This window comes from Pristiophorus japonicus, chromosome 25 (genome assembly GCF_044704955.1).
Source record: "Pristiophorus japonicus isolate sPriJap1 chromosome 25, sPriJap1.hap1, whole genome shotgun sequence".
Lineage (NCBI taxonomy): Eukaryota > Metazoa > Chordata > Chondrichthyes > Pristiophoridae > Pristiophorus > Pristiophorus japonicus.
The window spans coordinates 10261219-10287370 of NC_092001.1; the positions used below are offsets into that span (position 1 = coordinate 10261219).

Here is a 26152-nt window from a genome sequence, read left to right on the forward strand (position 1 = left end):
CAAAAGCACAAAATGAAATGTTCACACGGTACCGAGAGTGAAAATTCCCGGAAAAAGGAGAGAATGAAATGGATTTCAGTGGAAGCCTAGCCGCACTTAACGCTGCGATTGCGCGGACATGTCTTTGGTGTTCTCCACAACAACTGCCATTTGCTGCGAACAGTTTTCCCTGGCGCGAATGTGATGAGAATTTCGAAACAGCAAGGAGGAAAGACTGGGTTGGTCTGCTTGCTGGCACAGACGTTTGCAGCAGCTTCCCTGGTGGTCTAGTGGTTAGGATTCGGCGCTCTCACCGCCGCGGCCCGGGTTCGATTCCCGGTCAGGGAACATTGTATTTGCGGTGCTTCGAAATGCAATGATGTTCCTGAACAAGCTTGCAGCTCACCTCGCTGTTGTCGCCCCAACCATCAGCAGCGTGTCGTGATACAACAGACACTTCTGTTTTAAAATCTGCACTAAATGACAAGATCTCGCTCAACAAGTGGAACTCCAATTGCTGATAGACAACGTAAATTTTGCCAATCATGGCTATCTTTAGTCTTCCAGGTACCTATTTGCGCCACAGCACTCGGGCTTATCATCAATCAATGCATTGCCACTGTGGAAATATTCAGCATTTTAAACTTCGCAACGTGTGCAAGACTGGAATCAGGGAATGCCTGGACCATGGGCACTGATAACTTATCCTTGAGCATTCATTTGGCCTGGGCCCCTTCTATATTGAACATTGGCTCACTGCATATCAATGTTTAGCGTTCACAGGCGATTTCCAAGATCTGAATTTCCCGGCAGAGAATTCATGGAGTTTTTGATCTAACCGAGATTCACCATCACTAACGTTGATTCGCGACTGTTATCTCTCTTCATCATATCAATGCTAAGAACTGAACCTGCTTTAATTTCACCTTGGCTCGGGGTCAGTGCGGCTCAATAGGACTTTGGCCCGTCTCCCTTTCACAACGCATCAGTGCCGAGAACAGAACACGGAATTTTGCTGACATGTTATGTTCTGAAACAGTTATAAACTCTCCAGTATATTTCACTGTGTCTTCAGCACTGTGAGATCTAGCCTGGTGTGCAAACTTTGTGTCTTTATGAACACTTCAGCAGAACATTAAATGAACATATGGAACGACAATTGCTGTTTGACACTTTACGGTTTGCCAACATTTAAGTGCAGTGTGAGAACAATCACAATGATCATTATTCTTCCATGTACGTTCATGCGCGGCATCACCCTAACAAACCGAGCTGATCACAGCGCGGCTATCAGTCAATTCATTGCCAGTGCGGAAAAATGCATATTTTCAACTTAGCAACGTGCACAATACCGGAATCAGAGAGTGCCTGGATCGTGGGCAATGATAAGTTAACATGAGCATTAAGATTTTCAATATCATTATACATTACATGAACACATCCGGAGCTCATTGCCCAGAAATGAGGACTGAGTGTGCGGGGCAATTCCTTCCGGGGTTTAAGTTTTCTTTCAAAAAGGTGTGAGAAAGTTTTGCTTCGTTTTCTGTCGGGAAGAAATAGCTCAGTTGGGAGAGCGTTAGACTGAAGATTTAAAGGTCCCTGGTTCAATCCCGGGTTTCGGCAATATCTGGTGATTTTGCGTTTTCTTCATTTTAAGGGGAGAAGCTGGTTTGATATCGAGACAGTGCTTGAGGGAAGAGCTGTTCAGCGGTTGCGTGATACTAATTTTCGACATGATTTTTTTTAGATTCGGCGCTCTTTTTCTGTTACTTTCTATTTATACTCTGCCCAGTTTTGTATATGAAGAGTGAACAATGTTTAAGCGATGCGATGTGTTCAATTCTTATGCAGTAACTCTATCACCCAGTGTGTGCCGGATACAAAATCATCTAGGCTGGGCTTTCACGCAGCCCTGGGGCATTTTGTTGCCGGTTAAATCGGTCGTTTAGGGCGTGGTATTAATAAAGCCAAGAGCGCGGGCCCGATCCCCATATGGGCCATCCCAATTTTTCATACTTTTTATTCGGTTTTTAGTAACTTTTACAATCAAATCTTCATAACGAAACAAATCCACACGGAATCCCAAGGGATGGGAATTATTTGGAATAACAGCCATTGCTTCTTTGCCGACGGTGTGCAGAGCACAACTTTCTGTTTATACGTGTTTCTTGCTTTGCTGATAACCCCTGAACTGGAGACCTGTTTCCGTCAATGGTTATAAGCAGAACAGGCAGACAGAACGGTTCTGTCGCCTGGAGCTGGGCAAAAGGCTGAAGTTCAGGACAAAAGCACAAAATGAAATGTTCACACGGTACCGAGAGTGAAAATTCCCGGAAAAAGGAGAGAATGAAATGGATTTCAGTGGAAGCCTAGCCGCACTTAACGCTGCGATTGCGCGGACATGTCTTTGGTGTTCTCCACAACAACTGCCATTTGCTGCGAACAGTTTTCCCTGGCGCGAATGTGATGAGAATTTCGAAACAGCAAGGAGGAAAGACTGGGTTGGTCTGCTTGCTGGCACAGACGTTTGCAGCAGCTTCCCTGGTGGTCTAGTGGTTAGGATTCGGCGCTCTCACCGCCGCGGCCCGGGTTCGATTCCCGGTCAGGGAACATTGTATTTGCGTTGCTTCGAAATGCAATGATGTTCCTGAACAAGCTTGCAGCTCACCTCGCTGTTGTCGCCCCAACCATCAGCAGCGTGTCGTGATACAACAGACACTTCTGTTTTAAAATCTGCACTAAATGACAAGATCTCGCTCAACAAGTGGAACTCCAATTGCTGATAGACAACGTAAATTTTGCCAATCATGGCTATCTTTAGTCTTCCAGGTACCTATTTGCGCCACAGCACTCGGGCTTATCATCAATCAATGCATTGCCACTGTGGAAATATTCAGCATTTTAAACTTCGCAACGTGTGCAAGACTGGAATCAGGGAATGCCTGGACCATGGGCACTGATAACTTATCCTTGAGCATTCATTTGGCCTGGGCCCCTTCTATATTGAACATTGGCTCACTGCATATCAATGTTTAGCGTTCACAGGCGATTTCCAAGATCTGAATTTCCCAGCAGAGAATTCATGGAGTTTTTGATCTAACCGAGATTCACCATCACTAACGTTGATTCGCGACTGTTATCTCTCTTCATCATATCAATGCTAAGAACTGAACCTGCTTTAATTTCACCTTGGCTCGGGGTCAGTGCGGCTCAATAGGACTTTGGCCCGTCTCCCTTTCACAACGCATCAGTGCCGAGAACAGAACACGGAATTTTGCTGACATGTTATGTTCTGAAACAGTTATAAACTCTCCAGTATATTTCACTGTGTCTTCAGCACTGTGAGATCTAGCCTGGTGTGCAAACTTTGTGTCTTTATGAACACTTCAGCAGAACATTAAATGAACATATGGAACGACAATTGCTGTTTGACACTTTACGGTTTGCCAACATTTAAGTGCAGTGTGAGAACAATCACAATGATCATTATTCTTCCATGTACGTTCATGCGCGGCATCACCCTAACAAACCGAGCTGATCACAGCGCGGCTCTCAGTCAATTCATTGCCAGTGCGGAAAAATGCATATTTTCAACTTAGCACCGTGCACAATACCGGAATCAGAGAGTGCCTGGATCGTGGGCAATGATAAGTTAACATGAGCATTAAGATTTTCAATATCATTATACATTACATGAACACATCCGGAGCTCATTGCCCAGAAATGAGGACTGAGTGTGCGGGGCAATTCCTTCCGGGGTTTAAGTTTTCTTTCAAAAAGGTGTGAGAAAGTTTTGCTTCGTTTTCTGTCGGGAAGAAATAGCTCAGTTGGGAGAGCGTTAGACTGAAGATTTAAAGGTCCCGGGTTTCGGCAATATCTGGTGATTTTGCGTTTTCTTCATTTTAAGGGGAGAAGCTGGTTTGATATCGAGACAGTGCTTGAGGGAAGAGCTGTTCAGCGGTTGCGTGATACTAATTTTCGACATGATTTTTTTTAGATTCGGCGCTCTTTTTCTGTTACTTTCTATTTATACTCTGCCCAGTTTTGTATATGAAGAGTGAACAATGTTTAAGCGATGCGATGTGTTCAATTCTTATGCAGTAACTCTATCACCCAGTGTGTGCCGGATACAAAATCATCTAGGCTGGGCTTTCACGCAGCCCTGGGGCATTTTGTTGCCGGTTAAATCGGTCGTTTAGGGCGTGGTATTAATAAAGCCAAGAGCGCGGGCCCGATCCCCATATGGGCCATCCCAATTTTTCATACTTTTTATTCGGTTTTTAGTAACTTTTACAATCAAATCTTCATAACGAAACAAATCCACACGGAATCCCAAGGGATGGGAATTATTTGGAATAACAGCCATTGCTTCTTTGCCGACGGTGTGCAGAGCACAACTTTCTGTTTATACGTGTTTCTTGCTTTGCTGATAACCCCTGAACTGGAGACCTGTTTCCGTCAATGGTTATAAGCAGAACAGGCAGACAGAACGGTTCTGTCGCCTGGAGTTGGGCAAAAGGCTGAAGTTCAGGACAAAAGCACAAAATGAAATGTTCACACGGTACCGAGAGTGAAAATTCCCGGAAAAAGGAGAGAATGAAATGGATTTCAGTGGAAGCCTAGCCGCACTTAAAGCTGCGATTGCGCGGACATGTCTTTGGTGTTCTCCACAGCAACTGCCATTTGCTGCGAACAGTTTTCCCTGGCGCGAATGTGATGAGAATTTCGAAACAGCAAGGAGGAAAGACTGGGTTGGTCTGCTTGCTGGCACAGACGTTTGCAGCAGCTTCCCTGGTGGTCTAGTGGTTAGGATTCGGCGCTCTCACCGCCGCGGCCCGGGTTCGATTCCCGGTCAGGGAACATTGTATTTGCGGTGCTTCGAAATGCAATGATGTTCCTGAACAAGCTTGCAGCTCACCTCGCTGTTGTCGCCCCAACCATCAGCAGCGTGTCGTGATACAACAGACACTTCTGTTTTAAAATCTGCACTAAATGACAAGATCTCGCTCAACAAGTGGAACTCCAATTGCTGATAGACAACGTAAATTTTGCCAATCATGGCTATCTTTAGTCTTCCAGGTACCTATTTGCGCCACAGCACTCGGGCTTATCATCAATCAATGCATTGCCACTGTGGAAATATTCAGCATTTTAAACTTCGCAACGTGTGCAAGACTGGAATCAGGGAATGCCTGGACCATGGGCACTGATAACTTATCCTTGAGCATTCATTTGGCCTGGGCCCCTTCTATATTGAACATTGGCTCACTGCATATCAATGTTTAGCGTTCACAGGCGATTTCCAAGATCTGAATTTCCCGGCAGAGAATTCATGGAGTTTTTGATCTAACCGAGATTCACCATCACTAACGTTGATTCGCGACTGTTATCTCTCTTCATCATATCAATGCTAAGAACTGAACCTGCTTTAATTTCACCTTGGCTCGGGGTCAGTGCGGCTCAATAGGACTTTGGCCCGTCTCCCTTTCACAACGCATCAGTGCCGAGAACAGAACACGGAATTTTGCTGACATGTTATGTTCTGAAACAGTTATAAACTCTCCAGTATATTTCACTGTGTCTTCAGCACTGTGAGATCTAGCCTGGTGTGCAAACTTTGTGTCTTTATGAACACTTCAGCAGAACATTAAATGAACATATGGAACGACAATTGCTGTTTGAAACTTTACGGTTTGCCAACATTTAAGTGCAGTGTGAGAACAATCACAATGATCATTATTCTTCCATGTACGTTCATGCGCGGCATCACCCTAACAAACCGAGCTGATCACAGCCCGGCTATCAGTCAATTCATTGCCAGTGCGGAAAAATGCATATTTTCAACTTAGCAACGTGCACAATACCGGAATCAGAGAGTGCCTGGATCGTGGGCAATGAAAAGTTAACATGAGCATTAAGATTTTCAATATCATTATACATTACATGAACACATCCGGAGCTCATTGCCCAGAAATGAGGACTGAGTGTGCGGGGCAATTCCTTCCGGGGTTTAAGTTTTCTTTCAAAAAGGTGTGAGAAAGTTTTGCTTCGTTTTCTGTCGGGAAGAAATAGCTCAGTTGGGAGAGCGTTAGACTGAAGATTTAAAGGTCCCTGGTTCAATCCCGGGTTTCGGCAATATCTGGTGATTTTGCGTTTTCTTCATTTTAAGGGGAGAAGCTGGTTTGATATCGAGACAGTGCTTGAGGGAAGAGCTGTTCAGCGGTTGCGTGATACTAATTTTCGACATGATTTTTTTTAGATTCGGCGCTCTTTTTCTGTTACTTTCTATTTATACTCTGCCCAGTTTTGTATATGAAGAGTGAACAATGTTTAAGCGATGCGATGTGTTCAATTCTTATGCAGTAACTCTATCACCCAGTGTGTGCCGGATACAAAATCATCTAGGCTGGGCTTTCACGCAGCCCTGGGGCATTTTGTTGCCGGTTAAATCGGTCGTTTAGGGCGTGGTATTAATAAAGCCAAGAGCGCGGGCCCGATCCCCATATGGGCCATCCCAATTTTTCATACTTTTTATTCGGTTTTTAGTAACTTTTACAATCAAATCTTCATAACGAAACAAATCCACACGGAATCCCAAGGGATGGGAATTATTTGGAATAACAGCCATTGCTTCTTTGCCGACGGTGTGCAGAGCACAACTTTCTGTTTATACGTGTTTCTTGCTTTGCTGATAACCCCTGAACTGGAGACCTGTTTCCGTCAATGGTTAAAAGCAGAACAGGCAGACAGAACGGTTCTGTCGCCTGGAGCTGGGCAAAAGGCTGAAGTTCAGGACAAAAGCACAAAATGAAATGTTCACACGGTACCGAGAGTGAAAATTCCCGGAAAAAGGAGAGAATGAAATGGATTTCAGTGGAAGCCTAGCCGCACTTAACGCTGCGATTGCGCGGACATGTCTTTGGTGTTCTCCACAACAACTGCCATTTGCTGCGAACAGTTTTCCCTGGCGCGAATGTGATGAGAATTTCGAAACAGCAAGGAGGAAAGACTGGGTTGGTCTGCTTGCTGGCACAGACGTTTGCAGCAGCTTCCCTGGTGGTCTAGTGGTTAGGATTCGGCGCTCTCACCGCCGCGGCCCGGGTTCGATTCCCGGTCAGGGAACATTGTATTTGCGTTGCTTCGAAATGCAATGATGTTCCTGAACAAGCTTGCAGCTCACCTCGCTGTTGTCGCCCCAACCATCAGCAGCGTGTCGTGATACAACAGACACTTCTGTTTTAAAATCTGCACTAAATGACAAGATCTCGCTCAACAAGTGGAACTCCAATTGCTGATAGACAACGTAAATTTTGCCAATCATGGCTATCTTTAGTCTTCCAGGTACCTATTTGCGCCACAGCACTCGGGCTTATCATCAATCAATGCATTGCCACTGTGGAAATATTCAGCATTTTAAACTTCGCAACGTGTGCAAGACTGGAATCAGGGAATGCCTGGACCATGGGCACTGATAACTTATCCTTGAGCATTCATTTGGCCTGGGCCCCTTCTATATTGAACATTGGCTCACTGCATATCAATGTTTAGCGTTCACAGGCGATTTCCAAGATCTGAATTTCCCAGCAGAGAATTCATGGAGTTTTTGATCTAACCGAGATTCACCATCACTAACGTTGATTCGCGACTGTTATCTCTCTTCATCATATCAATGCTAAGAACTGAACCTGCTTTAATTTCACCTTGGCTCGGGGTCAGTGCGGCTCAATAGGACTTTGGCCCGTCTCCCTTTCACAACGCATCAGTGCCGAGAACAGAACACGGAATTTTGCTGACATGTTATGTTCTGAAACAGTTATAAACTCTCCAGTATATTTCACTGTGTCTTCAGCACTGTGAGATCTAGCCTGGTGTGCAAACTTTGTGTCTTTATGAACACTTCAGCAGAACATTAAATGAACATATGGAACGACAATTGCTGTTTGACACTTTACGGTTTGCCAACATTTAAGTGCAGTGTGAGAACAATCACAATGATCATTATTCTTCCATGTATGTTCATGCGCGGCATCACCCTAACAAACCGAGCTGATCACAGCGCGGCTATCAGTCAATTCATTGCCAGTGCGGAAAAATGCATATTTTCAACTTAGCAACGTGCACAATACCGGAATCAGAGAGTGCCTGGATCGTGGGCAATGATAAGTTAACATGAGCATTAAGATTTTCAATATCATTATACATTACATGAACACATCCGGAGCTCATTGCCCAGAAATGAGGACTGAGTGTGCGGGGCAATTCCTTTCGGGGTTTAAGTTTTCTTTCAAAAAGGTGTGAGAAAGTTTTGCTTCGTTTTCTGTCGGGAAGAAATGGCTCAGTTGGGAGAGCGTTAGACTGAAGATTTAAAGGTCCCTGGTTCAATCCCGGGTTTCGGCAATATCTGGTGATTTTGCGTTTTCTTCATTTTAAGGGGAGAAGCTGGTTTGATATCGAGACAGTGCTTGAGGGAAGAGCTGTTCAGCGGTTGCGTGATACTAATTTTCGACATGATTTTTTTTAGATTCGGCGCTCTTTTTCTGTTACTTTCTATTTATACTCTGCCCAGTTTTGTATATGAAGAGTGAACAATGTTTAAGCGATGCGATGTGTTCAATTCTTATGCAGTAACTCTATCACCCAGTGTGTGCCGGATACAAAATCATCTAGGCTGGGCTTTCACGCAGCCCTGGGGCATTTTGTTGCCGGTTAAATCGGTCGTTTAGGGCGTGGTATTAATAAAGCCAAGAGCGCGGGCCCGATCCCCATATGGGCCATCCCAATTTTTCATACTTTTTATTCGGTTTTTAGTAACTTTTACAATCAAATCTTCATAACGAAACAAATCCACACGGAATCCCAAGGGATGGGAATTATTTGGAATAACAGCCATTGCTTCTTTGCCGACGGTGTGCAGAGCACAACTTTCTGTTTATACGTGTTTCTTGCTTTGCTGATAACCCCTGAACTGGAGACCTGTTTCCGTCAATGGTTATAAGCAGAACAGGCAGACAGAACGGTTCTGTCGCCTGGAGCTGGGCAAAAGGCTGAAGTTCAGGACAAAAGCACAAAATGAAATGTTCACACGGTACCGAGAGTGAAAATTCCCGGAAAAAGGAGAGAATGAAATGGATTTCAGTGGAAGCCTAGCCGCACTTAACGCTGCGATTGCGCGGACATGTCTTTGGTGTTCTCCACAACAACTGCCATTTGCTGCGAACAGTTTTCCCTGGCGCGAATGTGATGAGAATTTCGAAACAGCAAGGAGGAAAGACTGGGTTGGTCTGCTTGCTGGCACAGACGTTTGCAGCAGCTTCCCTGGTGGTCTAGTGGTTAGGATTCGGCGCTCTCACCGCCGCGGCCCGGGTTCGATTCCCGGTCAGGGAACATTGTATTTGCGGTGCTTCGAAATGCAATGATGTTCCTGAACAAGCTTGCAGCTCACCTCGCTGTTGTCGCCCCAACCATCAGCAGCGTGTCGTGATACAACAGACACTTCTGTTTTAAAATCTGCACTAAATGACAAGATCTCGCTCAACAAGTGGAACTCCAATTGCTGATAGACAACGTAAATTTTGCCAATCATGGCTATCTTTAGTCTTCCAGGTACCTATTTGCGCCACAGCACTCGGGCTTATCATCAATCAATGCATTGCCACTGTGGAAATATTCAGCATTTTAAACTTCGCAACGTGTGCAAGACTGGAATCAGGGAATGCCTGGACCATGGGCACTGATAACTTATCCTTGAGCATTCATTTGGCCTGGGCCCCTTCTATATTGAACATTGGCTCACTGCATATCAATGTTTAGCGTTCACAGGCGATTTCCAAGATCTGAATTTCCCAGCAGAGAATTCATGGAGTTTTTGATCTAACCGAGATTCACCATCACTAACGTTGATTCGCGACTGTTATCTCTCTTCATCATATCAATGCTAAGAACTGAACCTGCTTTAATTTCACCTTGGCTCGGGGTCAGTGCGGCTCAATAGGACTTTGGCCCGTCTCCCTTTCACAACGCATCAGTGCCGAGAACAGAACACGGAATTTTGCTGACATGTTATGTTCTGAAACAGTTATAAACTCTCCAGTATATTTCACTGTGTCTTCAGCACTGTGAGATCTAGCCTGGTGTGCAAACTTTGTGTCTTTATGAACACTTCAGCAGAACATTAAATGAACATATGGAACGACAATTGCTGTTTGACACTTTACGGTTTGCCAACATTTAAGTGCAGTTTGAGAACAATCACAATGATCATTATTCTTCCATGTACGTTCATGCGCGGCATCACCCTAACAAACCGAGCTTATCACAGCGCGGCTATCAGTCAATTCATTGCCAGTGCGGAAAAATGCATATTTTCAACTTAGCAACGTGCACAATACCGGAATCAGAGAGTGCCTGGATCGTGGGCAATGATAAGTTAACATGAGCATTAAGATTTTCAATATCATTATACATTACATGAACACATCCGGAGCTCATTGCCCAGAAATGAGGACTGAGTGTGCGGGGCAATTCCTTCCGGGGTTTAAGTTTTCTTTCAAAAAGGTGTGAGAAAGTTTTGCTTCGTTTTCTGTCGGGAAGAAATAGCTCAGTTGGGAGAGCGTTAGACTGAAGATTTAAAGGTCCCTGGTTCAATCCCGGGTTTCGGCAATATCTGGTGATTTTGCGTTTTCTTCATTTTAAGGGGAGAAGCTGGTTTGATATCGAGACAGTGCTTGAGGGAAGAGCTGTTCAGCGGTTGCGTGATACTAATTTTCGACATGATTTTTTTTAGATTCGGCGCTCTTTTTCTGTTACTTTCTATTTATACTCTGCCCAGTTTTGTATATGAAGAGTGAACAATGTTTAAGCGATGCGATGTGTTCAATTCTTATGCAGTAACTCTATCACCCAGTGTGTGCCGGATACAAAATCATCTAGGCTGGGCTTTCACGCAGCCCTGGGGCATTTTGTTGCCGGTTAAATCGGTCGTTTAGGGCGTGGTATTAATAAAGCCAAGAGCGCGGGCCCGATCCCCATATGGGCCATCCCAATTTTTCATACTTTTTATTCGGTTTTTAGTAACTTTTACAATCAAATCTTCATAACGAAACAAATCCACACGGAATCCCAAGGGATGGGAATTATTTGGAATAACAGCCATTGCTTCTTTGCCGACGGTGTGCAGAGCACAACTTTCTGTTTATACGTGTTTCTTGCTTTGCTGATAACCCCTGAACTGGAGACCTGTTTCCGTCAATGGTTATAAGCAGAACAGGCAGACAGAACGGTTCTGTCGCCTGGAGTTGGGCAAAAGGCTGAAGTTCAGGACAAAAGCACAAAATGAAATGTTCACACGGTACCGAGAGTGAAAATTCCCGGAAAAAGGAGAGAATGAAATGGATTTCAGTGGAAGCCTAGCCGCACTTAACGCTGCGATTGCGCGGACATGTCTTTGGTGTTCTCCACAACAACTGCCATTTGCTGCGAACAGTTTTCCCTGGCGCGAATGTGATGAGAATTTCGAAACAGCAAGGAGGAAAGACTGGGTTGGTCTGCTTGCTGGCACAGACGTTTGCAGCAGCTTCCCTGGTGGTCTAGTGGTTAGGATTCGGCGCTCTCACCGCCGCGGCCCGGGTTCGATTCCCGGTCAGGGAACATTGTATTTGCGGTGCTTCGAAATGCAATGATGTTCCTGAACAAACTTGCAGCTCACCTCGCTGTTGTCGCCCCAACCATCAGCAGCGTGTCGTGATACAACAGACACTTCTGTTTTAAAATCTGCACTAAATGACAAGATCTCGCTCAACAAGTGGAACTCCAATTGCTGATAGACAACGTAAATTTTGCCAATCATGGCTATCTTTAGTCTTCCAGGTACCTATTTGCGCCACAGCACTCGGGCTTATCATCAATCAATGCATTGCCACTGTGGAAATATTCAGCATTTTAAACTTCGCAACGTGTGCAAGACTGGAATCAGGGAATGCCTGGACCATGGGCACTGATAACTTATCCTTGAGCATTCATTTGGCCTGGGCCCCTTCTATATTGAACATTGGCTCACTGCATATCAATGTTTAGCGTTCACAGGCGATTTCCAAGATCTGAATTTCCCGGCAGAGAATTCATGGAGTTTTTGATCTAACCGAGATTCACCATCACTAATGTTGATTCGCGACTGTTATCTCTCTTCATCATATCAATGCTAAGAACTGAACCTGCTTTAATTTCACCTTGGCTCGGGGTCAGTGCGGCTCAATAGGACTTTGGCCCGTCTCCCTTTCACAACGCATCAGTGCCGAGAACAGAACACGGAATTTTGCTGACATGTTATGTTCTGAAACAGTTATAAACTCTCCAGTATATTTCACTGTGTCTTCAGCACTGTGAGATCTAGCCTGGTGTGCAAACTTTGTGTCTTTATGAACACTTCAGCAGAACATTAAATGAACATATGGAACGACAATTGCTGTTTGACACTTTACGGTTTGCCAACATTTAAGTGCAGTGTGAGAACAATCACAATGATCATTATTCTTCCATGTACGTTCATGCGCGGCATCACCCTAACAAACCGAGCTGATCACAGCGCGGCTATCAGTCAATTCATTGCCAGTGCGGAAAAATGCATATTTTCAACTTAGCACCGTGCACAATACCGGAATCAGAGAGTGCCTGGATCGTGGGCAATGATAAGTTAACATGAGCATTAAGATTTTCAATATCATTATACATTACATGAACACATCCGGAGCTCATTGCCCAGAAATGAGGACTGAGTGTGCGGGGCAATTCCTTCCGGGGTTTAAGTTTTCTTTCAAAAAGGTGTGAGAAAGTTTTGCTTCGTTTTCTGTCGGGAAGAAATAGCTCAGTTGGGAGAGCGTTAGACTGAAGATTTAAAGGTCCCGGGTTTCGGCAATATCTGGTGATTTTGCGTTTTCTTCATTTTAAGGGGAGAAGCTGGTTTGATATCGAGACAGTGCTTGAGGGAAGAGCTGTTCAGCGGTTGCGTGATACTAATTTTCGACATGATTTTTTTTAGATTCGGCGCTCTTTTTCTGTTACTTTCTATTTATACTCTGCCCAGTTTTGTATATGAAGAGTGAACAATGTTTAAGCGATGCGATGTGTTCAATTCTTATGCAGTAACTCTATCACCCAGTGTGTGCCGGATACAAAATCATCTAGGCTGGGCTTTCACGCAGCCCTGGGGCATTTTGTTGCCGGTTAAATCGGTTGTTTAGGGCGTGGTATTAATAAAGCCAAGAGCGCGGGCCCGATCCCCATATGGGCCATCCCAATTTTTCATACTTTTTATTCGGTTTTTAGTAACTTTTACAATCAAATCTTCATAACGAAACAAATCCACACGGAATCCCAAGGGATGGGAATTATTTGGAATAACAGCCATTGCTTCTTTGCCGACGGTGTGCAGAGCACAACTTTCTGTTTATACGTGTTTCTTGCTTTGCTGATAACCCCTGAACTGGAGACCTGTTTCCGTCAATGGTTATAAGCAGAACAGGCAGACAGAACGGTTCTGTCGCCTGGAGTTGGGCAAAAGGCTGAAGTTCAGGACAAAAGCACAAAATGAAATGTTCACACGGTACCGAGAGTGAAAATTCCCGGAAAAAGGAGAGAATGAAATGGATTTCAGTGGAAGCCTAGCCGCACTTAACGCTGCGATTGCGCGGACATGTCTTTGGTGTTCTCCACAACAACTGCCATTTGCTGCGAACAGTTTTCCCTGGCGCGAATGTGATGAGAATTTCGAAACAGCAAGGAGGAAAGACTGGGTTGGTCTGCTTGCTGGCACAGACGTTTGCAGCAGCTTCCCTGGTGGTCTAGTGGTTAGGATTCGGCGCTCTCACCGCCGCGGCCCGGGTTCGATTCCCGGTCAGGGAACATTGTATTTGCGGTGCTTCGAAATGCAATGATGTTCCTGAACAAACTTGCAGCTCACCTCGCTGTTGTCGCCCCAACCATCAGCAGCGTGTCGTGATACAACAGACACTTCTGTTTTAAAATCTGCACTAAATGACAAGATCTCGCTCAACAAGTGGAACTCCAATTGCTGATAGACAACGTAAATTTTGCCAATCATGGCTATCTTTAGTCTTCCAGGTACCTATTTGCGCCACAGCACTCGGGCTTATCATCAATCAATGCATTGCCACTGTGGAAATATTCAGCATTTTAAACTTCGCAACGTGTGCAAGACTGGAATCAGGGAATGCCTGGACCATGGGCACTGATAACTTATCCTTGAGCATTCATTTGGCCTGGGCCCCTTCTATATTGAACATTGGCTCACTGCATATCAATGTTTAGCGTTCACAGGCGATTTCCAAGATCTGAATTTCCCGGCAGAGAATTCATGGAGTTTTTGATCTAACCGAGATTCACCATCACTAATGTTGATTCGCGACTGTTATCTCTCTTCATCATATCAATGCTAAGAACTGAACCTGCTTTAATTTCACCTTGGCTCGGGGTCAGTGCGGCTCAATAGGACTTTGGCCCGTCTCCCTTTCACAACGCATCAGTGCCGAGAACAGAACACGGAATTTTGCTGACATGTTATGTTCTGAAACAGTTATAAACTCTCCAGTATATTTCACTGTGTCTTCAGCACTGTGAGATCTAGCCTGGTGTGCAAACTTTGTGTCTTTATGAACACTTCAGCAGAACATTAAATGAACATATGGAACGACAATTGCTGTTTGACACTTTACGGTTTGCCAACATTTAAGTGCAGTGTGAGAACAATCACAATGATCATTATTCTTCCATGTACGTTCATGCGCGGCATCACCCTAACAAACCGAGCTGATCACAGCGCGGCTATCAGTCAATTCATTGCCAGTGCGGAAAAATGCATATTTTCAACTTAGCAACGTGCACAATACCGGAATCAGAGAGTGCCTGGATCGTGGGCAATGATAAGTTAACATGAGCATTAAGATTTTCAATATCATTATACATTACATGAACACATCCGGAGCTCATTGCCCAGAAATGAGGACTGAGTGTGCGGGGCAATTCCTTCCGGGGTTTAAGTTTTCTTTCAAAAAGGTGTGAGAAAGTTTTGCTTCGTTTTCTGTCGGGAAGAAATAGCTCAGTTGGGAGAGCGTTAGACTGAAGATTTAAAGGTCCCTGGTTCAATCCCGGGTTTAGGCAATATCTGGTGATTTTGCGTTTTCTTCATTTTAAGGGGAGAAGCTGGTTTGATATCGAGACAGTGCTTGAGGGAAGAGCTGTTCAGCGGTTGCGTGATACTAATTTTCGACATGATTTTTTTTAGATTCGGCGCTCTTTTTCTGTTACTTTCTATTTATACTCTGCCCAGTTTTGTATATGAAGAGTGAACAATGTTTAAGCGATGCGATGTGTTCAATTCTTATGCAGTAACTCTATCACCCAGTGTGTGCCGGATACAAAATCATCTAGGCTGGGCTTTCACGCAGCCCTGGGGCATTTTGTTGCCGGTTAAATCGGTCGTTTAGGGCGTGGTATTAATAAAGCCAAGAGCGCGGGCCCGATCCCCATATGGGCCATCCCAATTTTTCATACTTTTTATTCGGTTTTTAGTAACTTTTACAATCAAATCTTCATAACGAAACAAATCCACACGGAATCCCAAGGGATGGGAATTATTTGGAATAACAGCCATTGCTTCTTTGCCGACGGTGTGCAGAGCACAACTTTCTGTTTATACGTGTTTCTTGCTTTGCTGATAACCCCTGAACTGGAGACCTGTTTCCGTCAATGGTTATAAGCAGAACAGGCAGACAGAACGGTTCTGTCGCCTGGAGTTGGGCAAAAGGCTGAAGTTCAGGACAAAAGCACAAAATGAAATGTTCACACGGTACCGAGAGTGAAAATTCCCGGAAAAAGGAGAGAATGAAATGGATTTCAGTGGAAGCCTAGCCGCACTTAACGCTGCGATTGCGCGGACATGTCTTTGGTGTTCTCCACAACAACTGCCATTTGCTGCGAACAGTTTTCCCTGCCGCGAATGTGATGAGAATTTCGAAACAGCAAGGAGGAAAGACTGGGTTGGTCTGCTTGCTGGCACAGACGTTTGCAGCAGCTTCCCTGGTGGTCTAGTGGTTAGGATTCGGCGCTCTCACCGCCGCGGCCCGGGTTCGATTCCCGGTCAGGGAACATTGTATTTGCGGTGCTTCGAAATGCAATGATGTTCCTGAACAAACTTGCAGCTCACCTCGCTGTTGTCGCCCCAACCATCAGCAGCGTGTCGTGATACAACAGACACTTCTGTTTTAAAATCTGCACTAAATGACAAGATCTCGCTCAACAAGTGGAACTCCAATTGCTGATAGACAACGTAAATTTTGCCAATCATGGCTATCTTTAGTCTTCCAGGTACCTATTTGCGCCACAGCACTCGGGCTTATCATCAATCAATGCATTGCCACTGTGGAAATATTCAGCATTTTAAACTTCGCAACGTGTGCAAGACTGGAATCAGGGAATGCCTGGACCATGGGCACTGATAACTTATCCTTGAGCATTCATTTGGCCTGGGCCCCTTCTATATTGAATATTGGCTCACTGCATATCAATGTTTAGCGTTCACAGGCGATTTCCAAGATCTGAATTTCCCGGCAGAGAATTCATGGAGTTTTTGATCTAACCGAGATTCACCATCACTAATGTTGATTCGCGACTGTTATCTCTCTTCATCATATCAATGCTAAGAACTGAACCTGCTTTAATTTCACCTTGGCTCGGGGTCAGTGCGGCTCAATAGGACTTTGGCCCGTCTCCCTTTCACAACGCATCAGTGCCGAGAACAGAACACGGAATTTTGCTGACATGTTATGTTCTGAAACAGTTATAAACTCTCCAGTATATTTCACTGTGTCTTCAGCACTGTGAGATCTGGCCTGGTGTGCAAACTTTGTGTCTTTATGAACACTTCAGCAGAACATTAAATGAACATATGGAACGACAATTGCTGTTTGACACTTTACGGTTTGCCAACATTTAAGTGCAGTGTGAGAACAATCACAATGATCATTATTCTTCCATGTACGTTCATGCGCGGCATCACCCTAACAAACCGAGCTGATCACAGCGCGGCTATCAGTCAATTCATTGCCAGTGCGGAAAAATGCATATTTTCAACTTAGCACCGTGCACAATACCGGAATCAGAGAGTGCCTGGATCGTGGGCAATGATAAGTTAACATGAGCATTAAGATTTTCAATATCATTATACATTACATGAACACATCCGGAGCTCATTGCCCAGAAATGAGGACTGAGTGTGCGGGGCAATTCCTTCCGGGGTTTAAGTTTTCTTTCAAAAAGGTGTGAGAAAGTTTTGCTTCGTTTTCTGTCGGGAAGAAATAGCTCAGTTGGGAGAGCGTTAGACTGAAGATTTAAAGGTCCCGGGTTTCGGCAATATCTGGTGATTTTGCGTTTTCTTCATTTTAAGGGGAGAAGCTGGTTTGATATCGAGACAGTGCTTGAGGGAAGAGCTGTTCAGCGGTTGCGTGATACTAATTTTCGACATGATTTTTTTTAGATTCGGCGCTCTTTTTCTGTTACTTTCTATTTATACTCTGCCCAGTTTTGTATATGAAGAGTGAACAATGTTTAAGCGATGCGATGTGTTCAATTCTTATGCAGTAACTCTATCACCCAGTGTGTGCCGGATACAAAATCATCTAGGCTGGGCTTTCACGCAGCCCTGGGGCATTTTGTTGCCGGTTAAATCGGTCGTTTAGGGCGTGGTATTAATAAAGCCAAGAGCGCGGGCCCGATCCCCATATGGGCCATCCCAATTTTTCATACTTTTTATTCGGTTTTTAGTAACTTTTACAATCAAATCTTCATAACGAAACAAATCCACACGGAATCCCAAGGGATGGGAATTATTTGGAATAACAGCCATTGCTTCTTTGCCGACGGTGTGCAGAGCACAACTTTCTGTTTATACGTGTTTCTTGCTTTGCTGATAACCCCTGAACTGGAGACCTGTTTCCGTCAATGGTTATAAGCAGAACAGGCAGACAGAACGGTTCTGTCGCCTGGAGTTGGGCAAAAGGCTGAAGTTCAGGACAAAAGCACAAAATGAAATGTTCACACGGTACCGAGAGTGAAAATTCCCGGAAAAAGGAGAGAATGAAATGGATTTCAGTGGAAGCCTAGCCGCACTTAACGCTGCGATTGCGCGGACATGTCTTTGGTGTTCTCCACAACAACTGCCATTTGCTGCGAACAGTTTTCCCTGGCGCGAATGTGATGAGAATTTCGAAACAGCAAGGAGGAAAGACTGGGTTGGTCTGCTTGCTGGCACAGACGTTTGCAGCAGCTTCCCTGGTGGTCTAGTGGTTAGGATTCGGCGCTCTCACCGCCGCGGCCCGGGTTCGATTCCCGGTCAGGGAACATTGTATTTGCGGTGCTTCGAAATGCAATGATGTTCCTGAACAAGCTTGCAGCTCACCTCGCTGTTGTCGCCCCAACCATCAGCAGCGTGTCGTGATACAACAGACACTTCTGTTTTAAAATCTGCACTAAATGACAAGATCTCGCTCAACAAGTGGAACTCCAATTGCTGATAGACAACGTAAATTTTGCCAATCATGGCTATCTTTAGTCTTCCAGGTACCTATTTGCGCCACAGCACTCGGGCTTATCATCAATCAATGCATTGCCACTGTGGAAATATTCAGCATTTTAAACTTCGCAACGTGTGCAAGACTGGAATCAGGGAATGCCTGGACCATGGGCACTGATAACTTATCCTTGAGCATTCATTTGGCCTGGGCCCCTTCTATATTGAACATTGGCTCACTGCATATCAATGTTTAGCGTTCACAGGCGATTTCCAAGATCTGAATTTCCCGGCAGAGAATTCATGGAGTTTTTGATCTAACCGAGATTCACCATCACTAACGTTGATTCGCGACTGTTATCTCTCTTCATCATATCAATGCTAAGAACTGAACCTGCTTTAATTTCACCTTGGCTCGGGGTCAGTGCGGCTCAATAGGACTTTGGCCCGTCTCCCTTTCACAACGCATCAGTGCCGAGAACAGAACACGGAATTTTGCTGACATGTTATGTTCTGAAACAGTTATAAACTCTCCAGTATATTTCACTGTGTCTTCAGCACTGTGAGATCTAGCCTGGTGTGCAAACTTTGTGTCTTTATGAACACTTCAGCAGAACATTAAATGAACATATGGAACGACAATTGCTGTTTGACACTTTACGGTTTGCCAACATTTAAGTGCAGTGTGAGAACAATCACAATGATCATTATTCTTCCATGTACGTTCATGCGCGGCATCACCCTAACAAACCGAGCTGATCACAGCGCGGCTATCAGTCAATTCATTGCCAGTGCGGAAAAATGCATATTTTCAACTTAGCAACGTGCACAATACCGGAATCAGAGAGTGCCTGGATCGTGGGCAATGATAAGTTAACATGAGCATTAAGATTTTCAATATCATTATACATTACATGAACACATCCGGAGCTCATTGCCCAGAAATGAGGACTGAGTGTGCGGGGCAATTCCTTCCGGGGTTTAAGTTTTCTTTCAAAAAGGTGTGAGAAAGTTTTGCTTCGTTTTCTGTCGGGAAGAAATAGCTCAGTTGGGAGAGCGTTAGACTGAAGATTTAAAGGTCCCTGGTTCAATCCCGGGTTTCGGCAATATCTGGTGATTTTGCGTTTTCTTCATTTTAAGGGGAGAAGCTGGTTTGATATCGAGACAGTGCTTGAGGGAAGAGCTGTTCAGCGGTTGCGTGATACTAATTTTCGACATGATTTTTTTTAGATTCGGCGCTCTTTTTCTGTTACTTTCTATTTATACTCTGCCCAGTTTTGTATATGAAGAGTGAACAATGTTTAAGCGATGCGATGTGTTCAATTCTTATGCAGTAACTCTATCACCCAGTGTGTGCCGGATACAAAATCATCTAGGCTGGGCTTTCACGCAGCCCTGGGGCATTTTGTTGCCGGTTAAATCGGTCGTTTAGGGCGTGGTATTAATAAAGCCAAGAGCGCGGGCCCGATCCCCATATGGGCCATCCCAATTTTTCATACTTTTTATTCGGTTTTTAGTAACTTTTACAATCAAATCTTCATAACGAAACAAATCCACACGGAATCCCAAGGGATGGGAATTATTTGGAATAACAGCCATTGCTTCTTTGCCGACGGTGTGCAGAGCACAACTTTCTGTTTATACGTGTTTCTTGCTTTGCTGATAACCCCTGAACTGGAGACCTGTTTCCGTCAATGGTTATAAGCAGAACAGGCAGACAGAACGGTTCTGTCGCCTGGAGCTGGGCAAAAGGCTGAAGTTCAGGACAAAAGCACAAAATGAAATGTTCACACGGTACCGAGAGTGAAAATTCCCGGAAAAAGGAGAGAATGAAATGGATTTCAGTGGAAGCCTAGCCGCACTTAACGCTGCGATTGCGCGGACATGTCTTTGGTGTTCTCCACAACAACTGCCATTTGCTGCGAACAGTTTTCCCTGGCGCGAATGTGATGAGAATTTCGAAACAGCAAGGAGGAAAGACTGGGTTGGTCTGCTTGCTGGCACAGACGTTTGCAGCAGCTTCCCTGGTGGTCTAGTGGTTAGGATTCGGCGCTCTCACCGCCGCGGCCCGGGTTCGATTCCCGGTCAGGGAACATTGTATTTGCGTTGCTTCGAAATGCAATGATGTTCCTGAACAAGCTTGCAGCTCACCTCGCTGTTGTCGCCCCAACCATCAGCAGCGTGTCGTGATACAACAGACACTTCTGTTTTAAAATCTGCACTAAATGACAAGATCTCGCTCAACAAGTGGAACTCCAATTGCTGATAGACAACGTAAATTTTGCCAATCATGGCTATCTTTAGTCTTCCAGGTACCTATTTGCGCCACAGCACTCGGGCTTATCATCAATCAATGCATTGCCACTGTGGAAATATTCAGCATTTTAAACTTCGCAACGTGTGCAAGACTGGAATCAGGGAATGCCTGGACCATGGGCACTGATAACTTATCCTTGAGCATTCATTTGGCCTGGGCCCCTTCTATATTGAACATTGGCTCACTGCATATCAATGTTTAGCGTTCACAGGCGATTTCCAAGATCTGAATTTCCCAGCAGAGAATTCATGGAGTTTTTGATCTAACCGAGATTCACCATCACTAACGTTGATTCGCGACTGTTATCTCTCTTCATCATATCAATGCTAAGAACTGAACCTGCTTTAATTTCACCTTGGCTCGGGGTCAGTGCGGCTCAATAGGACTTTGGCCCGTCTCCCTTTCACAACGCATCAGTGCCGAGAACAGAACACGGAATTTTGCTGACATGTTATGTTCTGAAACAGTTATAAACTCTCCAGTATATTTCACTGTGTCTTCAGCACTGTGAGATCTAGCCTGGTGTGCAAACTTTGTGTCTTTATGAACACTTCAGCAGAACATTAAATGAACATATGGAACGACAATTGCTGTTTGACACTTTACGGTTTGCCAACATTTAAGTGCAGTGTGAGAACAATCACAATGATCATTATTCTTCCATGTACGTTCATGCGCGGCATCACCCTAACAAACCGAGCTGATCACAGCGCGGCTCTCAGTCAATTCATTGCCAGTGCGGAAAAATGCATATTTTCAACTTAGCACCGTGCACAATACCGGAATCAGAGAGTGCCTGGATCGTGGGCAATGATAAGTTAACATGAGCATTAAGATTTTCAATATCATTATACATTACATGAACACATCCGGAGCTCATTGCCCAGAAATGAGGACTGAGTGTGCGGGGCAATTCCTTCCGGGGTTTAAGTTTTCTTTCAAAAAGGTGTGAGAAAGTTTTGCTTCGTTTTCTGTCGGGAAGAAATAGCTCAGTTGGGAGAGCGTTAGACTGAAGATTTAAAGGTCCCGGGTTTCGGCAATATCTGGTGATTTTGCGTTTTCTTCATTTTAAGGGGAGAAGCTGGTTTGATATCGAGACAGTGCTTGAGGGAAGAGCTGTTCAGCGGTTGCGTGATACTAATTTTCGACATGATTTTTTTTAGATTCGGCGCTCTTTTTCTGTTACTTTCTATTTATACTCTGCCCAGTTTTGTATATGAAGAGTGAACAATGTTTAAGCGATGCGATGTGTTCAATTCTTATGCAGTAACTCTATCACCCAGTGTGTGCCGGATACAAAATCATCTAGGCTGGGCTTTCACGCAGCCCTGGGGCATTTTGTTGCCGGTTAAATCGGTCGTTTAGGGCGTGGTATTAATAAAGCCAAGAGCGCGGGCCCGATCCCCATATGGGCCATCCCAATTTTTCATACTTTTTATTCGGTTTTTAGTAACTTTTACAATCAAATCTTCATAACGAAACAAATCCACACGGAATCCCAAGGGATGGGAATTATTTGGAATAACAGCCATTGCTTCTTTGCCGACGGTGTGCAGAGCACAACTTTCTGTTTATACGTGTTTCTTGCTTTGCTGATAACCCCTGAACTGGAGACCTGTTTCCGTCAATGGTTATAAGCAGAACAGGCAGACAGAACGGTTCTGTCGCCTGGAGTTGGGCAAAAGGCTGAAGTTCAGGACAAAAGCACAAAATGAAATGTTCACACGGTACCGAGAGTGAAAATTCCCGGAAAAAGGAGAGAATGAAATGGATTTCAGTGGAAGCCTAGCCGCACTTAAAGCTGCGATTGCGCGGACATGTCTTTGGTGTTCTCCACAGCAACTGCCATTTGCTGCGAACAGTTTTCCCTGGCGCGAATGTGATGAGAATTTCGAAACAGCAAGGAGGAAAGACTGGGTTGGTCTGCTTGCTGGCACAGACGTTTGCAGCAGCTTCCCTGGTGGTCTAGTGGTTAGGATTCGGCGCTCTCACCGCCGCGGCCCGGGTTCGATTCCCGGTCAGGGAACATTGTATTTGCGGTGCTTCGAAATGCAATGATGTTCCTGAACAAGCTTGCAGCTCACCTCGCTGTTGTCGCCCCAACCATCAGCAGCGTGTCGTGATACAACAGACACTTCTGTTTTAAAATCTGCACTAAATGACAAGATCTCGCTCAACAAGTGGAACTCCAATTGCTGATAGACAACGTAAATTTTGCCAATCATGGCTATCTTTAGTCTTCCAGGTACCTATTTGCGCCACAGCACTCGGGCTTATCATCAATCAATGCATTGCCACTGTGGAAATATTCAGCATTTTAAACTTCGCAACGTGTGCAAGACTGGAATCAGGGAATGCCTGGACCATGGGCACTGATAACTTATCCTTGAGCATTCATTTGGCCTGGGCCCCTTCTATATTGAACATTGGCTCACTGCATATCAATGTTTAGCGTTCACAGGCGATTTCCAAGATCTGAATTTCCCGGCAGAGAATTCATGGAGTTTTTGATCTAACCGAGATTCACCATCACTAACGTTGATTCGCGACTGTTATCTCTCTTCATCATATCAATGCTAAGAACTGAACCTGCTTTAATTTCACCTTGGCTCGGGGTCAGTGCGGCTCAATAGGACTTTGGCCCGTCTCCCTTTCACAACGCATCAGTGCCGAGAACAGAACACGGAATTTTGCTGACATGTTATGTTCTGAAACAGTTATAAACTCTCCAGTATATTTCACTGTGTCTTCAGCACTGTGAGATCTAGCCTGGTGTGCAAACTTTGTGTCTTTATGAACACTTCAGCAGAACATTAAATGAACATATGGAACGACAATTGCTGTTTGAAACTTTACGGTTTGCCAACATTTAAGTGCAGTGTGAGAACAATCACAATGATCATTATTCTTCCATGTACGTTCATGCGCGGCATCACCCTAACAAACCGAGCTGATCACAGCCCGGCTATCAGTCAATTCATTGCCAGTGCGGAAAAATGCATATTTTCAACTTAGCAACGTGCACAATACCGGAATCAGAGAGTGCCTGGATCGTGGGCAATGAAAAGTTAACATGAGCATTAAGATTTTCAATATCATTATACATTACATGAACACATCCGGAGCTCATTGCCCAGAAATGAGGACTGAGTGTGCGGGGCAATTCCTTCCGGGGTTTAAGTTTTCTTTCAAAAAGGTGTGAGAAAGTTTTGCTTCGTTTTCTGTCGGGAAGAAATAGCTCAGTTGGGAGAGCGTTAGACTGAAGATTTAAAGGTCCCTGGTTCAATCCCGGGTTTCGGCAATATCTGGTGATTTTGCGTTTTCTTCATTTTAAGGGGAGAAGCTGGTTTGATATCGAGACAGTGCTTGAGGGAAGAGCTGTTCAGCGGTTGCGTGATACTAATTTTCGACATGATTTTTTTTAGATTCGGCGCTCTTTTTCTGTTACTTTCTATTTATACTCTGCCCAGTTTTGTATATGAAGAGTGAACAATGTTTAAGCGATGCGATGTGTTCAATTCTTATGCAGTAACTCTATCACCCAGTGTGTGCCGGATACAAAATCATCTAGGCTGGGCTTTCACGCAGCCCTGGGGCATTTTGTTGCCGGTTAAATCGGTCGTTTAGGGCGTGGTATTAATAAAGCCAAGAGCGCGGGCCCGATCCCCATATGGGCCATCCCAATTTTTCATACTTTTTATTCGGTTTTTAGTAACTTTTACAATCAAATCTTCATAACGAAACAAATCCACACGGAATCCCAAGGGATGGGAATTATTTGGAATAACAGCCATTGCTTCTTTGCCGACGGTGTGCAGAGCACAACTTTCTGTTTATACGTGTTTCTTGCTTTGCTGATAACCCCTGAACTGGAGACCTGTTTCCGTCAATGGTTAAAAGCAGAACAGGCAGACAGAACGGTTCTGTCGCCTGGAGCTGGGCAAAAGGCTGAAGTTCAGGACAAAAGCACAAAATGAAATGTTCACACGGTACCGAGAGTGAAAATTCCCGGAAAAAGGAGAGAATGAAATGGATTTCAGTGGAAGCCTAGCCGCACTTAACGCTGCGATTGCGCGGACATGTCTTTGGTGTTCTCCACAACAACTGCCATTTGCTGCGAACAGTTTTCCCTGGCGCGAATGTGATGAGAATTTCGAAACAGCAAGGAGGAAAGACTGGGTTGGTCTGCTTGCTGGCACAGACGTTTGCAGCAGCTTCCCTGGTGGTCTAGTGGTTAGGATTCGGCGCTCTCACCGCCGCGGCCCGGGTTCGATTCCCGGTCAGGGAACATTGTATTTGCGTTGCTTCGAAATGCAATGATGTTCCTGAACAAGCTTGCAGCTCACCTCGCTGTTGTCGCCCCAACCATCAGCAGCGTGTCGTGATACAACAGACACTTCTGTTTTAAAATCTGCACTAAATGACAAGATCTCGCTCAACAAGTGGAACTCCAATTGCTGATAGACAACGTAAATTTTGCCAATCATGGCTATCTTTAGTCTTCCAGGTACCTATTTGCGCCACAGCACTCGGGCTTATCATCAATCAATGCATTGCCACTGTGGAAATATTCAGCATTTTAAACTTCGCAACGTGTGCAAGACTGGAATCAGGGAATGCCTGGACCATGGGCACTGATAACTTATCCTTGAGCATTCATTTGGCCTGGGCCCCTTCTATATTGAACATTGGCTCACTGCATATCAATGTTTAGCGTTCACAGGCGATTTCCAAGATCTGAATTTCCCAGCAGAGAATTCATGGAGTTTTTGATCTAACCGAGATTCACCATCACTAACGTTGATTCGCGACTGTTATCTCTCTTCATCATATCAATGCTAAGAACTGAACCTGCTTTAATTTCACCTTGGCTCGGGGTCAGTGCGGCTCAATAGGACTTTGGCCCGTCTCCCTTTCACAACGCATCAGTGCCGAGAACAGAACACGGAATTTTGCTGACATGTTATGTTCTGAAACAGTTATAAACTCTCCAGTATATTTCACTGTGTCTTCAGCACTGTGAGATCTAGCCTGGTGTGCAAACTTTGTGTCTTTATGAACACTTCAGCAGAACATTAAATGAACATATGGAACGACAATTGCTGTTTGACACTTTACGGTTTGCCAACATTTAAGTGCAGTGTGAGAACAATCACAATGATCATTATTCTTCCATGTATGTTCATGCGCGGCATCACCCTAACAAACCGAGCTGATCACAGCGCGGCTATCAGTCAATTCATTGCCAGTGCGGAAAAATGCATATTTTCAACTTAGCA

At 44.7% G+C, this 26152-nt stretch overlaps 18 non-coding genes across 18 annotated transcripts; all 18 read left to right on the forward strand.

Annotated features, from left to right (window-relative positions):
* The first annotated feature begins 255 nt into the window (after positions 1 to 255).
* On the forward strand, positions 256 to 327 carry trnae-cuc (transfer RNA glutamic acid (anticodon CUC)). The gene has a single exon. It is a non-coding gene; the product is annotated as a tRNA-Glu (tRNA).
* A 1197-nt stretch (positions 328 to 1524) lies between these two features.
* Positions 1525 to 1602, forward strand: trnaf-gaa (transfer RNA phenylalanine (anticodon GAA)). Its single transcript has one exon. It is a non-coding gene; the product is annotated as a tRNA-Phe (tRNA).
* A 915-nt stretch (positions 1603 to 2517) lies between these two features.
* On the forward strand, positions 2518 to 2589 carry trnae-cuc (transfer RNA glutamic acid (anticodon CUC)). The gene has a single exon. It is a non-coding gene; the product is annotated as a tRNA-Glu (tRNA).
* Positions 2590 to 4767: 2178 nt separating this feature from the next.
* trnae-cuc (transfer RNA glutamic acid (anticodon CUC)) lies at positions 4768 to 4839 on the forward strand. The gene has a single exon. It is a non-coding gene; the product is annotated as a tRNA-Glu (tRNA).
* Positions 4840 to 6036: 1197 nt separating this feature from the next.
* On the forward strand, positions 6037 to 6114 carry trnaf-gaa (transfer RNA phenylalanine (anticodon GAA)). The gene has a single exon. It is a non-coding gene; the product is annotated as a tRNA-Phe (tRNA).
* Positions 6115 to 7029: 915 nt separating this feature from the next.
* On the forward strand, positions 7030 to 7101 carry trnae-cuc (transfer RNA glutamic acid (anticodon CUC)). Its single transcript has one exon. It is a non-coding gene; the product is annotated as a tRNA-Glu (tRNA).
* A 1197-nt stretch (positions 7102 to 8298) lies between these two features.
* On the forward strand, positions 8299 to 8376 carry trnaf-gaa (transfer RNA phenylalanine (anticodon GAA)). The gene has a single exon. It is a non-coding gene; the product is annotated as a tRNA-Phe (tRNA).
* Positions 8377 to 9291: 915 nt separating this feature from the next.
* On the forward strand, positions 9292 to 9363 carry trnae-cuc (transfer RNA glutamic acid (anticodon CUC)). The gene has a single exon. It is a non-coding gene; the product is annotated as a tRNA-Glu (tRNA).
* A 1197-nt stretch (positions 9364 to 10560) lies between these two features.
* Positions 10561 to 10638, forward strand: trnaf-gaa (transfer RNA phenylalanine (anticodon GAA)). The gene has a single exon. It is a non-coding gene; the product is annotated as a tRNA-Phe (tRNA).
* A 915-nt stretch (positions 10639 to 11553) lies between these two features.
* trnae-cuc (transfer RNA glutamic acid (anticodon CUC)) lies at positions 11554 to 11625 on the forward strand. Its single transcript has one exon. It is a non-coding gene; the product is annotated as a tRNA-Glu (tRNA).
* Positions 11626 to 13803: 2178 nt separating this feature from the next.
* trnae-cuc (transfer RNA glutamic acid (anticodon CUC)) lies at positions 13804 to 13875 on the forward strand. Its single transcript has one exon. It is a non-coding gene; the product is annotated as a tRNA-Glu (tRNA).
* Positions 13876 to 16065: 2190 nt separating this feature from the next.
* On the forward strand, positions 16066 to 16137 carry trnae-cuc (transfer RNA glutamic acid (anticodon CUC)). Its single transcript has one exon. It is a non-coding gene; the product is annotated as a tRNA-Glu (tRNA).
* Positions 16138 to 18315: 2178 nt separating this feature from the next.
* Positions 18316 to 18387, forward strand: trnae-cuc (transfer RNA glutamic acid (anticodon CUC)). Its single transcript has one exon. It is a non-coding gene; the product is annotated as a tRNA-Glu (tRNA).
* A 1197-nt stretch (positions 18388 to 19584) lies between these two features.
* trnaf-gaa (transfer RNA phenylalanine (anticodon GAA)) lies at positions 19585 to 19662 on the forward strand. The gene has a single exon. It is a non-coding gene; the product is annotated as a tRNA-Phe (tRNA).
* Positions 19663 to 20577: 915 nt separating this feature from the next.
* trnae-cuc (transfer RNA glutamic acid (anticodon CUC)) lies at positions 20578 to 20649 on the forward strand. Its single transcript has one exon. It is a non-coding gene; the product is annotated as a tRNA-Glu (tRNA).
* A 2178-nt stretch (positions 20650 to 22827) lies between these two features.
* Positions 22828 to 22899, forward strand: trnae-cuc (transfer RNA glutamic acid (anticodon CUC)). Its single transcript has one exon. It is a non-coding gene; the product is annotated as a tRNA-Glu (tRNA).
* Positions 22900 to 24096: 1197 nt separating this feature from the next.
* On the forward strand, positions 24097 to 24174 carry trnaf-gaa (transfer RNA phenylalanine (anticodon GAA)). The gene has a single exon. It is a non-coding gene; the product is annotated as a tRNA-Phe (tRNA).
* Positions 24175 to 25089: 915 nt separating this feature from the next.
* On the forward strand, positions 25090 to 25161 carry trnae-cuc (transfer RNA glutamic acid (anticodon CUC)). The gene has a single exon. It is a non-coding gene; the product is annotated as a tRNA-Glu (tRNA).
* Positions 25162 to 26152: the final 991 nt, after the last annotated feature.